The 17757-nt window shown below is 39.6% G+C and overlaps 1 protein-coding gene across 1 annotated transcript in view; it reads left to right on the forward strand.

The window, feature by feature from the left end:
- The first annotated feature begins 5212 nt into the window (after window positions 1–5212).
- Window positions 5213–17757, forward strand: part of LOC125273965 (interferon-induced very large GTPase 1-like) — a 35484-nt gene continuing 22939 nt past the window's right edge. The window contains exons 1-2 of the mRNA XM_048199885.1: window positions 5213–5477; window positions 5557–5605. The gene's annotated coding sequence lies outside the window, so the exon portion shown is untranslated. The remainder of the gene's footprint in view (window positions 5478–5556; window positions 5606–17757) is intronic.

Below are 17757 nucleotides of genomic sequence, written 5' to 3' on the forward strand. Positions count from 1 at the left end.
CATTTGCAATTTATAAATTTCACTTCTGGAAGAGAGTCATATGTATGAATATTTGAGAAGTAATTGTACAATCAAATGTAGGATGGTTTCTACAAAACTTTTTATAAATAAGGCCCACTGATCATCCAGTGGATGTTTATTTTGTGATAGCAACCAGCTGGATGTAAACATCATAAAATACATTTTACCTCCAGTGATCTATACTCACCTATATCTTTTATTTGAACAACAGTTTCTCCAAACTCCTGATGATTGTAAACCTTACATCTGTATATCCCTTTATCTTCAGCTCTCAGATTATCCAGACGGATGGAGAAGATTCCATCTTTAACGTATTCATTAAAGAAATGAGCTCTCTCATAATAATTCTGATGCTGTTCTTCTGGTCGACTGTCACCATATATAAACAGATGAACCAGAGCCACTGTGTCTGTTTTTGTCCATTCCACCTTCAGTCTTTTAATGGGTAAAGGTTCATCCACATAACAGGGCAAAACCACTGAAGATCCCAGACGAATAAACAAAGGATTTGATGGGCTCTGTACAATAAACTCTAAAATGTTTCATAAAATAAATAAATAAGTAAGTAAATAAATAAATAAATAAATAAAATAATATATTGTTTTGTTTTCATTATTTCTTGTTTTCTGTGAACATTAACTTTTGGTGTGAAAGTTTTTAAATCTACAGAAAACAGCATATAGTGTCATGTTTCAAATATATCTGATCTACTTAAAAGTATGGGAAAAAAAACAACTGCTCTTCACACAGAACCAAATCAATCTTACTGAATTATTTTCAGCATCCCCCCATCTGAATATTAGAAAATTTTTATTAGAAAAAACATTGAAGAATTAATTAATTTAATTAATTTTATTCAAAGCCTACTTTTCCGAACTCCTATACTACAAAATTTGTCTGATTTGTACGCAAAATGGATATAAATGGATATATAATTCATAGTTTTGTAGAACAGAATAAAACAGAACCTTGGAATGTCGTTGTTACAGTTCATGCCTGTTCCGGACTCCGTTTCCCATAATCCTCCCTGTTCCACACCTGAACTCACTTCCGCATCATCTCTCCCACTCTCCCCGGATTCCCTGCACCTGTTCGTCATCCTTAGCACACCCTTTATATTGGACTCACTTCCCTGCACTCCTTGTCCATTCTATTGTTGGTATTGTGTGTAAAGTGTGCTTGAAAACTGTTCTTGTTCCTTTTTTTGAATAAATCCCTATGTTTATAGAAGATCTATTTTGCTTCATCCTTGATACAACCACACTTGTAACATAAGAACGGACCCAATCGCAAGGACTTCTACAAGGATGGGAATTTTTTTTGGTCCCAATCTCTCCCATGCTCCCAGGTGGAGATGTTTCAGCAGTGGATCGTCTGCAGGGGCTTCGGCAGGATGGTCGCCCACTGGAGAGGTATGTGGAGGAATTTTCTGAGCTCGCTTGTTTGTTGAACTGGCCAGATGCCCCACTAAATGCATGTTTTCTGATGGGCCTGGACGAGGACACAATTCGTTATAGTGAACCTGCCTGTTTCTTTTCCCTAGTCAAGTCTATTAATCTGATTATCTTTTTAAATGGTTCTGATTTTGAAATTGAAGAGGTTCAATAGAAAACGTGTCTTCCTCGTCCAGTCCCCTCAGAAAAACACGTGGCCTGGTCAGTTCACCCAACGCTAGTTTCCTCCACGTATCCCCCCAGTGGGTCTTCCTATTCTGTCCTGCCTGTCCCAAAGCCCAAACCAGCAAAGCCCAAACTGCCTAAGAAAATAGCCACCGCAAAGCTCAAGCAGCCACAGACAATGGCCACTGTTGCGTCAGAGCCACTGAACAAAGTGGCCACAGCGAAGCATAAGCCGTCATTGAAGATGGCCGCTGCCGTGCCAGAGCCACTAAAGAAAATGGCCGGCCGCAACGAAGCCAAAAACGCCTAAGAAAATAGCCGCCGCGAAGCTCAAGCAGCCACAGGTAATGGCCGCTGCCATGCTAGAGCCACTGAACAAAGTAGCCGCCACAAAGCACAAGCCGCCCATGAAGATGGCACGCCAGAGCCACTAAACAAAATGGATGCCACCAAGTCCGAGCCTGCACTAGAGGAGAAACATTGGCTCATAGACTTCTGGACTGAACCTGTTGCTCCTGTTCTCCAAGAGTCCGCTCCAAGTCTTCACGAGATCATACACGAGATAGCAAGACTGATAAATAATTGCTAGGTAAGGCAGGTAAACTGGTAATACTTCACAAAGGCCTGATAGCCTAGCCATGCTTAAATGTCCCACAAACAGGAAGTGACTCATGAAGCAGAGGGAGAGGCACACAGTCAGTACTCGGGAGAGGGCTCCCTCTGCTGGCGTGACATTACAATCATTGACAATCCATCTACAAACCCGATTCCAAAAAAGTTAGGACACTGTACAAATTGTGAATAAAAACAGAATGCAATGATGTGGAAGTTTCAAATTTCAATATTTTATTCAGAATACAACATAGATGATATATCAAATGTTTAAACTGAGAAAATTTATAATTTTAAGGGAAAAATAAGTTTCATGGCATCAACACATCTCAAAATTTGGGACAAGGCCATGTTTACCACTGTGTGGCATCCCCTCTTCTTTTTATTACAGTCTGCAAACGTTTGGGGACTGAGGAGACAAGTTGCTCAAGTTTTAGGAATGTCCCATTCTTGTCTAATACAGGCTTCTAGTTGTAACTGTGTTAGGTTTTCTTTGTTGCATCTTCCTCTTTATGATGCACCAGATGTTTTCTATGGGTGAAAGATCTGGACTGCAGGCTGGCCATTTCAGTACCCGCATCCTTCTTCTACGCAGCCATGATGTTGTAATTGATGCAGTATGTGGTCTGGCATTGTCATGTTGGAAAATGCAAGGTCTTCCCTAAAAGAGACGACGTCTGGATGGGAGCATATGTTGTTCTAGAACTTGGATATACCTTTCAGCATTGATGGTGCCTTTCCAGATGTGTAAGCTGCCCATGCCACACGCACTCATGCAACCCCATACCATCAGAGATGCAGGCTTCTGAACTGAGCGCTGATAACAACTTATTGTCCTTGTCCTCTTTAGTCCGGATGACATGGCGTCCCAGTTTTCCAAAAAGAACTTCAAATTTTGATTCGTCTGACCACAGAACAGTTTTCCACTCTGCCACAGTCCATTTTAAATGAGCCTTGGCCCAGAGAAAACGCCTGCGCTTCTGGATCATGTTTAGATATGGCTTCTTTTTTGACCTATAGAGTTTTAGCCGGCAACGGCGAATGGCACGGTGGATTGTGTTCACCGACAATGTTTTCTGTAAGTATTCCTGAGCCCATGTTGTGATTTCCATTACAGTAGCATGTGATGCAGTGCTGTCTAAGGGCCCGTAGATCACGGGCATCCAGTATGGTTTTCCGGCCTTGACCCTTAAGCACAGAGATTGTTCCAGATTCTCTGAATCTTTGGATGATATTATGCACTGTAGATGATGATAACTTCAAACTCTTTGCAATTTTTCTCTGGTAACTCCTTTCTGATATTGCTCCACTATTTTTCGCCGCAGCATTGGGGGAATTGGTGATCCTCTGCCCATCTTGACTTCTGAGAGACACTGCCACTCTAAGAGGCTCTTTTTATACCCAATCATGTTGCCAATTGACCTAATAAGTTGCAAATCCTCCAGCTGTTACTTATATTTTCCGGCCTCTTATTGCTACCTGTCCCAACTTTTTTGGAAATGTGTAGCTCTCATGAAATCCAAAATGAGCCAATATTTGGCATGACATTTCAAAATGTCTCACTTTCAACATTTGATATGTTATCTATATTCTATTGTGAATAAAATATAAGTTTATGAGATTTGTAAATTATTGCATTCCTTTTTTATTCACAATTTGTACAGTGTCCCAACTTTTTTGGAATCAGGTTTGTAGTTAAAACAACTGAAACATGGATTTTAGTCTGAGACTAAACATTTTTAATGTTTCTTTTAAATAGTGTTCATATTTTTTCACCAATATGTAATATCTAAATCAAAGTGTAATATCCATGATGTCCAAAACGTCAGTTTTTCATAAATACAATATTTGTCTCAGAGATGGAGTGGAGTTGAATAAAATCCTAAAGTACTCTAAATTTAGACTTAAATACAGAGTAAATGTATAAATATGATTGTATATATTTTCACAGTTAACATTTCATTTAACATAAAAAAACAAACAAGATTAACTAATAGTTGCTAACGATATAAAAGTCACATTACACAGTTTAACTGTAGCGTAGCGTCTGGGGATGCAAGGTGCATATGGGCCCGGGCGGATTGGGGTCCCACTATTACGGGCTTAAGCCGAAAGTATACTTTGGCCATCCGCGCACCATCTGCATCGTGAAATTTTCGTCATCAGGAGGGTTCGCGGACATCCGTACTCCCCGTCCGCGTGCAGCCCAATTTTTGCGATAGCACAGACAGTGTGTGTACTACTGTACAACAGCCCATGCGAGAGTGAATTGAGTGCTTGAAAACAAAAGTCCACAAGATAGTGCGCAGTGCACACGCTGAACGCGTCTTTCTGCAGCAAAATATTTTCAAAGGCTTGCACGCGCATCTGTGCGTGAGACAGAACCCATGTACATATGTTCAGAAAAAATATAAGTATAATAGAAATAATGTTGTCAATAACTTCTATCTATGTTAAATGTACTGAAAATCATTAAGAATCTGAATAAATGGACCATAAAATGGTCCATGTCATGTCTTAGCAATGATCTATTGTTTTGACCGGAATTTGCTTTTCTGTCATTTTTAAAGTGGGTTTCTTAAACTTATGCATGCAATGTAAGTAGTACAGAATTTTAAATGAGTGGACAAGATGTGAATAAATGTAACTCATACACTCGCTGAGGTAGATACTGTTTATTCAACGAAATAAAATGCACATAAAACGTGATGGAAACATATTTAGTGAAGAAACTTTTAGTAAATTTATTAGGAATAAAACATGTGCATTAAAAACGTCTGTGACAGAATAATTAATTAATTATTATTATTCATATAATTAATATCTTATTCATATTTAAGTCTTGGGACTCATTAGCATAAGACACACATCCCCTCCACCCCCCGCGAAACTGAGGGGGGGTCCGAAACTTTTCTGCCTCCATTTCCCTTTTTAAACTCACAAACGTCCGCTCCGATGTCAGCTTGTCATACACTCACTAGCCATGTAACGACGCTCGGCCAAGTCTGAAATTGGGCTACTATTACACTGTGGCCGTGATTACGCAACTTTTGGTATAGTTTTGTTGTGCAGATCTGGCAACCCTGCACCTCAGTTAGACCTTCCTCCACTCCAAAGCCCCACCCCTTTCTCGCACTTCAAAGACTGCAGACCCTGAATTGGGACATGGCTATTTTGTGCCCTTGGCAACTGCCTATGTCGCCTATGCCACGGGCCGGCCCAGAGGTATGTCATGTGATTTAAAGGAACACAGACATTGTTGTGTATGTATGTCTATATACAAAAGCTTTCATTTACTTTTTAGAATTCAGGAAATGGACAGATGACACACAGACAGAGACATCAGCATGCAGGTTTGACTTAAGATCAATTTTATCAGTTTGTTTTCAGTTGTTCAATCTCTCACTCTCTTTCTCCCTCACAGTTTTTCACAACAAACACATATAAAAGAATAAACAAATTTTAATAAAAAAATGTAAATGTGTAGTTGTAATAAAGTCTAATATTACGTTACATATTACACGGACATTGACGCTTTGTCAAGTGTTCTTCAAAAACTGCAAAATTTATTTTATATATATATATATATGTGTGTGTGTGTGTGTGTGTGAACTGCACTTATACAGCATTTATTAATCTTTGTTATTGTTTATTTCAACATTTACTAATACATTATTAAAATCTTGTTAACATTAGTTAATGCACTATGAACTAACATGAACAAACAATGAACAACTGTATTTTCATTAACTAACGTTAACAAAGTAAATACAGTAACAAATGTATTGCTCATGTTAGTTCATGTTAGTTAACTAATGTTTAACTAATGAACCTTATTGTAAAGAGTTACCATTTCATTAGTTAAACATTAGTTAATGTATTAACTAACATCTAACATGTATTAACCACAAGCAATACATTTGTTACTTGTTGTTTGTTATTTGTTAATCTTTGTTAATGTTAGTTAATAAAAATCCTGCTGTTCATTATTTGTTCATGTTAGTTCACAGTGCATTAATTAACAACATTTTATTTTAAAAATGAATTAGTAATTTTTGAAACTGACATTAAGTTAACTAAGGTTTCATTTGTTAACATTATTGTAAAGTGTTATATATATATATCTTTTTTTTTTCCAGGATTTTTTGATGAATAGAAAGTTCAAAAGTTCAGAATTTATTTGAAATATAATCTTTTGTAACATTATAAATGTCTTTACTGTCACTTTTGATGAATGTAATGTATCCTTGCTGAATAAATGTATTAATTTCTTTCATTTATTAAAAAAAAGGTGTTTATAATAACTGCGCTATGAAGCATTAGTTAAGCATTAGTAAATAGTTCATTCATCATTTATAAAACATGAATAGACATTAGTAAGCAGTTTATAAATACACTATATAACATAAATGATTGTTCTTGATTTATAAGTCTATAATCTATAATGTGTTTAATAATTGTATTTTCATACTTTATTAATAATCAACTTATAATTTCTAAATTATGTATTACATTATTTACAAACCAGTTATTTAGGAGCTGTAAGTGGTTCATATAATTTAGGAAGTGTAAGTAAATGATTAATAAACTATTTAAATGTACATTTATGCATCTTATTACTTAAACATAAAGTAATAGTTACTCAGTGTGTTAATAAATGCTTTATTCCTACTGTAATTCCTGATTAATTCAGGTAGTTATAAAACATTTAGTAGTTGTCAGTTAACTATTTTTGTGAGCTCATCTAAAGTGAGGACTACTTATGCCTCATAAAGCTTTTATAAAGGAGATTTAAAGGATACAGAACATAGAAATATTTATTTCAAGCAAAAAAATTAAACTGTTTACAACTGGTAACTTGATATAAAATTAAAAACAAACCTCTGCATTGTCACAGAAAATAAAAAATTCCTGTACACCTTCAGAAAAAATTACTGTGCAGTAAAATGAAACTAACATCTAATATGTATTAACCACGAGCAATACATTTGTTACTTTGCAATCTGATATAAAAACACATTTCTGTAAAGTGTAAACATTGCTAAATAAAAATTTCCAGTGCCAACACTGGATTACAGGAGTGCCAAAATACAACAAATATGTTTTTTTTTCTTTTAAATTAAACATTAATTAATAAATAAAAATATTCCACAGTGTCAAAACTACCTCAGTACTAACTTTAAAACATTAGAGGACAGCAGTGCAGAAGATCACTGAACCTTTAAATCTCCTTTGTAAAGCTTTACAAAGCCTTAGTTTAGATGAGCTCACAAAAATAGTTAAAGGTGGTACAGAGGATCTTTTCGTCGACTGAGTTTTTGAAATGAGCGCATGGGTAAGAACAACCCCCCTCCTTCACAGCTCATTTCGAGTGAACGCCTCCCAAACACACGAGTGTTTACCACCGGCATGCGCTGTGTTATTAAGCCGGGCACACATTTAACGACTAGCTAAAACATTCTAAGACTGTGTTCAACATACAGCGATTGTTTCCTGCTGTTACCAGTTGTTACTCCTGTCTCCTGAAAAAAACATTGCATGTGGCACCTGTGGAGTGTGGAAGCGCGCAGTTACTGGAGTGCGCAACCGTGCGTCTCTCACAAGGAACGTCATGGCAGTGATTGACAAGCCAGAGGGCCAATCGTTTACGCGATGATCGCATAAACGATTGGCTGATGTTCTTAAGGCCCTACCTTTTTATAGCTGTAAGCATTTATAGCTGTATTTAAAAACTGCTATTAATGTCTATTAATGCTTTATAAATGATGAATTGACTATTTACTAATGCTTCATAGTGTGCAGTTATTATAAAGTGTTACCCTCTTCTTTTGAGCTTTCTATTTATCAACAAAATTTACATAATCATTAAGGTCTTAGAGAGACCCGACCAGAGACACAATTTACATGTAATGTAGATTTTTAAAAAACTTAAAACCTTTTGCTGGGAGATTTTGTGTTGATTCATCAAAAATGTCTCATTCTGTAACTGCTATAAGATGTAACATGTAAGATGATAAGATGTCAAATTGACCAAAAGACTTAAAAAACCTTCTCTGATCAAACTCTTCCTGTTATAGCTGACAGACTGAAATGCGCCACTGTGGTTTCCTAAATGTCATGTGATTTACAAGAGATCATATCATTTTTTCCTGTTTGACAGAATCTGTATCTTAGTGTGTGGAGTAATTACTTGACTCTCATACATTGCCTTTTCTTGTCAACTGATTTACTGTTTAATTTTACAATACTTTTCACTTCACCACGTACAAAAGCCTATCGATAAATTAAAAACTATATATACACTATTTGAAAAACATGCAATTACACCATTGACCCCAGGGCCCAGTCATTCAAAAGTAATCTGATCAGCTTTTGGATCAAATCTTGAAAAAAAAAAAAAAAGAATTCTGAAATTGGATCAATCTTGGATTTTGATCTGGATCAAATTGTCAGTTTGTAAAATTGGTATTCCTTTGATCCAAAAAATCAGGATTATCCTGATCCCTGCAGAATGGTCATTCCCTTTCAGAGCAGCATGCAGATAAGCTTTTGCTTCGAACCTGAGCTGACATTTGTTTCTCTGCTCTACAATCATCATTCATGAGTATCAGAACAAGAGGATTTCTATTCCTGTTCATGTGTTGGTGTGAGGTCGCGAGTGCTGAGTGTGCATGTTGAGAGTGCAGCGGCTGTTCTCCTGGGCACTTCAACATCAAAGAGCAGATTTCCCTAAAAGAGTAAATCACGGTGTGATGTTGCGTCTTTTTAAAGATGGCATTCCACCTGTGTGTTTCTGGATGCGGTCGTTTCCTGGATGTGTGTCTGGCAGCCATGATCATTGCCTCACATATCTGGGCCATAAGCAGAGATGGGCGTAAATACATGGAAATGTATTTAAAATACAAATACAAAATACTGTGTGGAAAAATGTATTTAAATACAAAATACTGTGTGGGAAAATGTATTTAAATACAAATACAGTATTTTGTATTTTGAAAATACACAAAATACATGTGAAATGGAAGATTCAGGGCAGGTATCCCTATTAGGCTGAAATCTATCTGGGCCTATTCTGAACGCCAAAAAGCATTTAGATGTGTGCAACTACTTAGAAACTTTCGTTTTAATTTTATATACCTCTTCCCTTCCCCTGCCCTGTAGGAAATAAAAAACTACAAAAAAAACCTAATTTTTAACTTTTATTATGTTTTATCACCATCATTAAAAGCCAATGTGAAAATGTGTAATTTGTTAAGCTAATTATAAATAGTCACAGTGAATTAAGAAACTACATAGGCCTACTGACTTTTAATTCCTTACCTCATTTCTGCACTCTCTGTCATTCTCTCTCTGTCATTCTCTCTCTCTCTCTTTCTTAAGTGCTTGCTTCCTTGCTGGTAATTACAAATAAACTTATGTAGTACAAAATAGCAGCCATTTATATACTTACTTCTGACAAGGTTACAATGTAGTCTATTACTTATGGTGAATAATAATGTAAATAATTTTAATAAAATAAGTGAGATCATACAAAATGCATGTTATTTTTTATTTAGTACTGTCCTGAGTAAGATATTTTACATAGAAGATGTTTGCGTTTAGTTCACGAGACAAAACAATAGCTGAATTTATTAAAATAACCCCATTCATAAGTATGTGAACTATTGATTCTTAATACTGTGTGTGGTTACCTGATGATCCACGACTGTTTTTATGTTTTGTGATGGTTGTTCATGAGTCTCTTGTTTGTCCTGAGCAGTTAAACTGAGCTCTGTTCTTCAGAAAAATCCTCCAGCTCCTGCAGATTCATCAGTTTTCAAGGATTTTTGCATATCTGAACCCTTTCCAGCAGTGACTGTAGGATTCTGAGATCTGTGTTTTCACACTGAGGACAACTGAGGGACTCAAACTCAACTATTAAAAAAGGTTCAAACATTCACTGATGCTCCAGAAGGAAACACGATGCATTAAGAGTCGAGGGGTGAAAACTTTTGAATGTAAATATCAAGGTAAATTGTACTTAATGTTTCTTCCGGGAAACATGCAAGTATCTTCTGTTGCTTCCGAAGGGTAGTACTAAATGAAAAACAACGATATTTAAATATAATAAGAAAAATTGTGACATCTTCATCCTGTTCAAAAGTTTTCACCCCCAGCTCTTAAATGCATCGTGTTTTCATCTGGAGCATCAGTGAATGTTTGAACCTTTTTTAATAGTTGAGTTTGAGTCCCTCAATTGTCCTCAGTGTGAAAAGACGGATCTCAAAATCCTACAGTCACTGCTGGAAAGGGTTCAAATATGCAAAAAATGCTTGAAAACTGAAATTTCTGCAAGACCTGGAGGATTTTTCTGAAGAACAGAGCTCAGTTTAACTGCTCAGAACAAACAAGAGACTCATGAACAACCATCACAAAACACAAAAACAGTCGTGGATCATCCAGGTAACCACACACAGTATTGAGAATCAATAGTTCACATGAATGGGGTTATTTTAATAAATTCAGCTATTGTTTTGTCTTGTGAACTAAATGTAAACATCTTTTATGTAAAATATCTTACTCAGGACAGTACTAAATAAAAAATAACATGCATTTTGTATGATCTCACTTATTTTATTAAAATTATTCACATTTTCACAGATTCTGTGGTGGTTCAAGTGGTTCACATACTTTTTCATGCCACTGTAGCAAAGAATAGGGATGGGTGATATGACCAAAATCTTAATTTTACTTCACAGTAACAATATATGGCATGGTTTCACAATTATCAATATCAGTTTTGATACCACAGCAAAAACTGAATTTCAAACTCTTTTGATGCTTTTTTTACGCAAGTAGTATAGTAACTTTTATATTTATTTAATGTAAAGTTTATTTGTTTCTATATTCATAATTAGAAAATATAAAGTTTATCTAAAATAATTTTTTTTAAATTAGAAATCACTTTTTTTGGTGAACAATAAAACTAAAAGTGTAGTGTATCTTTCATCATTGTCATCACAAATGCACACAATCACTACACTAAACTGATGGAGACAGACAATGATTAACCTAATTATTTCGTCTCTACATAAACAAACATTTGCATAGATGGGTAAACACAATCACAATTTGGAAATTTGGCACACTGGCGCCGTTGTACTGTGGCTGCCGTCGCATCATCCAAGTGGATGCTGCACACTGGTGGTGGATGAGGAGAGACCCCTGATATGATTGTAAAGCGCTTTGGGTGTACAGTTGTACATAGGAAAGCGCTATATAAATGCATAATTCATTCATTCATTCATTCATTCATTCATAATGTTGAGTTCGAGAATGAGATAACTTTAATGTGGTGGAGTCCCCTTTGCTATCCCCTGATCTAGTTCTTCTGTACAGCTGAGGGCCTCTTTGATCGATACACTGGGTGACCTGAGGATTATAGTGGGAATGCATCCACCGGGTGAACCCCCATGGCCCTCTCACCCCTCTTTTCAATCACAGGCTGTGGAGCTTCCGGCTACGGTTGCTGGTTCTTTTCATGGAGTACACAGCATCTCATTTGGGGCTCCCGTGGATGACCAGATGTTGATCGCTGCATTGGAGGGTTGGCTTGAGTCCTCTGGAGATGAAGATTTGGCTTCATTGCCTCCTTCGGGGAGAACAACGTTGTTTGAGTCTGATCCAGAGCTGACAGCTATGCTTTCCTGGGCAGCCGCAAGTGCCGGGCTTGAGTGGAACCCTCCACCATGTCCCATGCCTCTTTCTTCCTGGAAGTGCACAGGGAGGTTACAAATTCATGGAAGCCAGCCTTTTCTGCCAAAAGCCGGTCCATTGCCTCCTCTGCTCTCACTACCCTCACTGGTGGGGTATGTGGGCATCCCACCATTGAAGGTAGTATGCAGTTGCAGTGCAGTTATGCCCGCAAAATACTGCCACCTGGAGCGGCTGTCCACGACAGAATGCCTTGCCCTTCTCTCCCCACTCTTCTTTCCCCAACAGTCAGGAGTCTGCGTTTCGAGGATGCACTGCCTTCCCACGTGGACCAGTTTGCCTCGAGTTGCAAGCAATGTAATTTGCCCTGCACCAATTTCTGCTGTTGCTTCAAGGCGAACACGTGCTGGTCTGTACAGACAATACATCGATCATTGCGCACAAGCGTCAAGGTGGTCTACGCTCCTATGTCTCACTCACTCGCCATCAGTCAGAAGAGACTCAAGTCACTTCCTGGCTAGCTCAATCATGCAGCCGATGAGCTCTCAAGACAGCACACATCCAGGGAAGAGTAGAGACTCCACCCCCGGTCAGTCCAACTGATTTGGGAACACTACGTCCCCGTCCAGTTTAGGATCGTATTCATTACGGCGGTTGTTACGTGTCTGAACGTCGCTGTGTTCACTTGTGTTGTGTAACATTGTTGTGTGGAGCAAAAGTTGTGTGTGAAGTGCTCTCTCTGTCTCTCTCTCCCCCTGTTGCTTCGTGCTAATTGTGAACACAGGTGCAGCTGTTTATGTGGGTGGAGCCGGGAATCGTTCAGTGGATAAAAGCTTGGAGGGAAGACTGCTCGATGAGTTCCCTCTCCTGCTTCCTGTTGTTGTACCAGCCGAGTGTGTGTGACGCTGCTGGACTAGCCTTTAAAGTAATTCCTGGTGTAGAGAACAAATTGTTAGCGGTATAGGCCGGTAAATGTTCAATTGCCCTTTCCCATGCAACCGTTTGTTAGTGGGAGGCCCTTTTTTTGTTTAATTACTATTTTTCTCCTGTTTATTCTGTTAGCAGGGAGGTAAGACTTGTGTTTTTCTTTTGTTATCTTTTTTTCCAGGGAAGATCTTTAAAAGTAGGTAGATCCCCATCTTTTGTTTGTTGTTTTGGCCGACCCACGGACTTAAAGCCATTCTTTAATTTTCTTTAAGAAATAAACAAATTTCCTCTCTGACTCAACTGGTGACATTGTGGTGTTTGTGGGAGCAGGAGATGGGACTCCGGGCGACACATGTTATAATGTGTCGCTCTCTATGTTACGACCGAAGGCTGTGTTTGTGGAATTCGTAACATAATGGGGGCTCGTCATCAAAATCCGTAACTTCAGTTACAAAGATTCAAAGACTTGGTGAGTAAATTAACTTTTTTCTCGTATTCAATTTTACATAAGACGAATTTTAGGTGAGGGGGAGTATTATGGAGGCTGAGGTCAAAGCTTTCGTTGAGTCTCCGACTGTTGAGCAATTACATCGCTTTAGAAAAAAAGAATTGCTGCAAATAGCTAAATATTTTAAAATATCCGTTCCGCCCACCGCAGTAAAGGCGGATATTAAAGCGGAAATTTTTTCCGAGCTGCTTTCTCTTGCTCTTCTGCCAGAGGAGTCAGTAATTACTCCCGTGCACGAGTTTGATCCTGATGTGGCACTGAAATTGAAAGAACTAGAGTTACAGATTAAACGGCAAGAACACGAAACGCGTGTGCTCCATCTGCGTGAATTAGAACTGGTTCGTTTAACTAAACAGGAGGAACGAACACATTCTGCCGCTAGTGAGCCGCAGGGTGCTGATAGACCAAGTCAGTTTGATCCTACCCGCTACATGAAACTTGTTCCTCAATTTCGTGAATCGGAAGTAGATGCCTATTTCACTGCTTTTGAGAGGGTAGCAGGTAAATTATGCTGGCCGAGAGATATGTGGGCGGTAATGTTGCAGAGTAGCTTCGTGGGCAAGGCACAAGAGGTTTGCTCTGCCTTGCCAATTGAAGACTCTCTGGACTATGATTTAGTGAAAGACGCAGTCCTAAGAGCATACGAACTTGTGCCAGAGGCGTACAGACAGAAATTTAGAAATCACACTAAGGCATCAAAACAAACTTTCGTGGAGTTTGCGCATGAGAAAAAGGCTATGTTGGAGAAGTGGTGCGTTGCGTCTGAAGCGACAACGTTTGAGCGCCTCCAGGAATTAATATTGTTGGAGGATTTCAAAAATTGTCTCCCTGAGAACTTGGTTTTACATTTAAATGAACAAAAAGTTGCCTCTTTGTCTGAAGCAGCAGTGTTTGCTGATGAATACGAACTAACTCACCGAACTGTTTTTTATACGGTACGTCAGAGTCAAAATGTAAAAGCATATGCTGAAAGGGGTTCTGCAGTTGTACGCTCCTCGAAAACAGACACACGTACGAACGCGTCTGCGGGAAATGTGTTTAAGCGTGCAGAATCTAAACGCGTATGTTTCTACTGCCTTGATCCCAGTCATCTCATTGCTGACTGCAAGGCGTGGAAACAAAAGAATGCAGCTCCTAAAGCAAAAGGTGTTGCACATGTGATATTCGAGCCGCTAACAGAAAACGCTGAGTCGTTCTCACCTAGAACGGAGATGTTTAAGCCTTTTCTTATGAGTGGCTCAGTTTCTATTTCTCCGGACGACAGGCCGAAAATTGTATCCATTTTGCGGGACACTGGCGCTGCTCACTCGTTTATTCGCGAAGACGCGCTTCCCTTGTCAGCGGAGACGTATACAGGGACTGATATTTTAGTTCGCGGGATTGAGCTGGGATGTATTAAAGTTCCCGTTCACTCCGTGTACCTGAAGTCAGATTTGGTCACAGGCCTGGTAGATGTAGGAGTATGCGCGAAACTGCCTGTCGAGGGCGTAAACTTCATTCTTGGGAACGATTTGGCAGGGGGTAATGTGTTCCCTTTCCCTTTAGTGTCAGAGTTCCCTACACGGGACTCCGTTCCACCGACTCTCTCTCCTCCTTTGTTTCCAGCGTGTGCGGTTACGTGCTCACAGTCACAAAAATTTGCTGACACAGTTGATCTGTCTGATTCTTTCTTGTTGCGTTCAGGCCCCACGGAGCTGTCTCTGTCGGTGGATGACCGTGTGTTAGAGATTGGCTCTGATGTACCTACTAAAGGCAATCAAACAGTTAATATTGGTCGAAAGCAGCTCAGTATTGCGCAAAAACTGATCCAACCTTATCTCGCTGTATTGAAACTGCCGTGAAAACGAAAAGTGACCTTCCTCGTGTAAGAATAGGTTATTATTGGGACGAGGATGTTTTAATGCGCAAATGGCTTCCGATGTCTGCAAACGGAACCGAATTAGGCCCCGTTTATCAAATTGTGTTGCCTACGTGTTATCGTTCAGTAGTGCTTGAACTGGCCCATGATCACGTAATGGCAGGACATTTCGGAGTGAATAAAACCTTTCAGCGTGTTATAAGGTATTTCTATTGGCCCGGCTTGAGAACGAGTGTAGCACAATACTGCCGTTCTTGTCACGCGTGTCAGATTGCGGGGAAGCCCAACCAAGTCATACGACCAGCGCCTTTACACCCAATTCCCGTGGTGGGGGAGCCTTTCGAACGTTTAATTTTAGACTGTGTAGGGCCACTTCCGAAATCTAAAGGTGGACACCAGTATATTCTTACGCTGATGTGCGCAGCCACACGATTTCCTGAGGCTGTCCCTCTGCGTAACTTAAAAGCGAAAACTGTTGTCAAAGAACTCATCAAATTCTGCTCTCTTTTTGGTCTGCCGCGAATAGTCCAAACAGACCGCGGAACTAACTTTACGTCAAAACTGTTTAAACAGGTGCTGTCTAGAATTTCGGTGTCACATCAGATGTCCAGCGCTTATCGGCCCCAGACCCAAGGCGCTTTGGAACGCTTCCACCAAACGCTTAAAACATTGTTGCGCATTCACTGTGTGGAAGAAGGGAAAGACTGGGCTGATAGTCTGCCTCTACTACTTTTCGCTGTACGAGAGACCGTACAAGATTCCCTCGGCTTCAGCCCAGCGCAGTTGGTATTCGGACATTCCGTTCGTGGCCCCCTTAAACTTCTGAGTGAACAGTTACTTGTGAGCGAACCTGCGTTTGTGCCAGTGACCGAGTATGTTGATACACTCCGTAAGCGGTTGAGACGCGTCTGTGAACTTGCGAAGTTGAATCTTGAAAGCTCGCAAGCAGTAATGAAGAGGTGTTATGATCATTCGTTCATTCGAACCGGGGCAGTCGGTGCTGGCCTTGTTAATGGTGCCTGGTTCATCTCTCCAAACCCGATTTACTGGTCCTTACATTGTAGAAAGAAAAGTAAATGACACAAATTACATACTGAGAACGCCAGATCGCAGAAAGAAAACGCGGCTTTGCCACGTTAATATGTTAAAGCCTTATCATGCAAGAGACCAAAGTGAAGCGTCAGTTAAACCCGTTGTTACCGTGGTTCCATCTGTTTCGCACATCGAAGTCGAGGATGAGATTGGGGAGAAATTTCCTGTTTTGGGAGAAAGTTTACAGAACTCTAACGTTCTCAAAAATGTACATGCTTTCCTGAGTCATCTGCCAAACTGTCAAAGGGAAGATATTATAAAATTGATTGACAGCTTTCCTAGTATTTTCTCAGATGTCCCGTCTCGCACTAATGTGTTATTCCATGATATCGACGTTGGAGATGTGGCTCCAATTAAACAACACCCTTACAGGGTTAATCCTCGTAAACGTGATATTATGAAAACGGAGGTGGAGTACATGTTACGTAATGGTTTGGCAGAACCTAGCCAGAGCGCCTGGAGCTCTCCCTGCCTTCTAGTACCAAAAGCTAATTCAACGTTCCGGTTCTGTACGGATTTTCGGAAAGTTAACGCTGTGACTAAGCCTGACTGTTTCCCTTTACCAAGAATAGATGACCTCATCGATAGGGTCGGTCCTGCCAAATTTGTTTCAAAGCTTGACCTATTAAAGGGGTACTGGCAGGTGCCCCTTACTGCACGCGCTGCCGACATTTCAGCATTTGTTACTCCAGACTACTTCTGTCAATACTCTGTAATGGCGTTCGGAATGCGGAACGCACCGTCCACTTTCCAACGGCTAATGCAGCTGGTACTCAACGGGGTACAGAAATGTGACGCATATCTTGACGATATTGTTGTATATTCCTCCACATGGGAAGAACATGTTGAAACATTACATGATGTGTTTTCTCGTTTAGCTGTTGCATTCCTAACGGTAAATTTAACGAAATGTGAATTTGCTAAAGCATACATCACCTACCTTGGCAAGCGTGTTGGTCAGGGTGAAGTTTGCCCAGTGGATGCCAAGGTGATTGCTATATCCGAGTTTCCAGTCCCCATGAATAAACGCGAGTTGCGCCGCTTTATAGGAATGGCCGGTTATTATCGAGGGTTTTGTCGCAACTTTGCTACTCTTGTTGCGCCCTTAACCGACCTTCTCCGGCCAACACAAAGTTTTATGTGGTCTCCTGCGTGTCAACGAGCTTTTTCGGGAGCAAAAGATCTTTTATGTAACGCTCCAATTCTGTCAGCTCCTAATTTCGAACGCCCTTTCCAACTTGAAGTTGACGCAAGTGCTATTGGCGCTGGAGCTGTCCTTCTACAAGCTTCAGAGATGGGAGTGAAAAAGCCAGTGTGTTACTTTTCGAAAAAGTTCAGTCGCAGCCAATGCAGATATAGCACAATTGAAAAAGAGGCCCTAGCCTTGTTGATGGCATTGAAACATTTCGAGGTTTACCTGGGTGGTT

This window comes from Megalobrama amblycephala, linkage group LG1 (assembly GCF_018812025.1).
Source record: "Megalobrama amblycephala isolate DHTTF-2021 linkage group LG1, ASM1881202v1, whole genome shotgun sequence".
NCBI lineage: Eukaryota > Metazoa > Chordata > Actinopteri > Cypriniformes > Xenocyprididae > Megalobrama > Megalobrama amblycephala.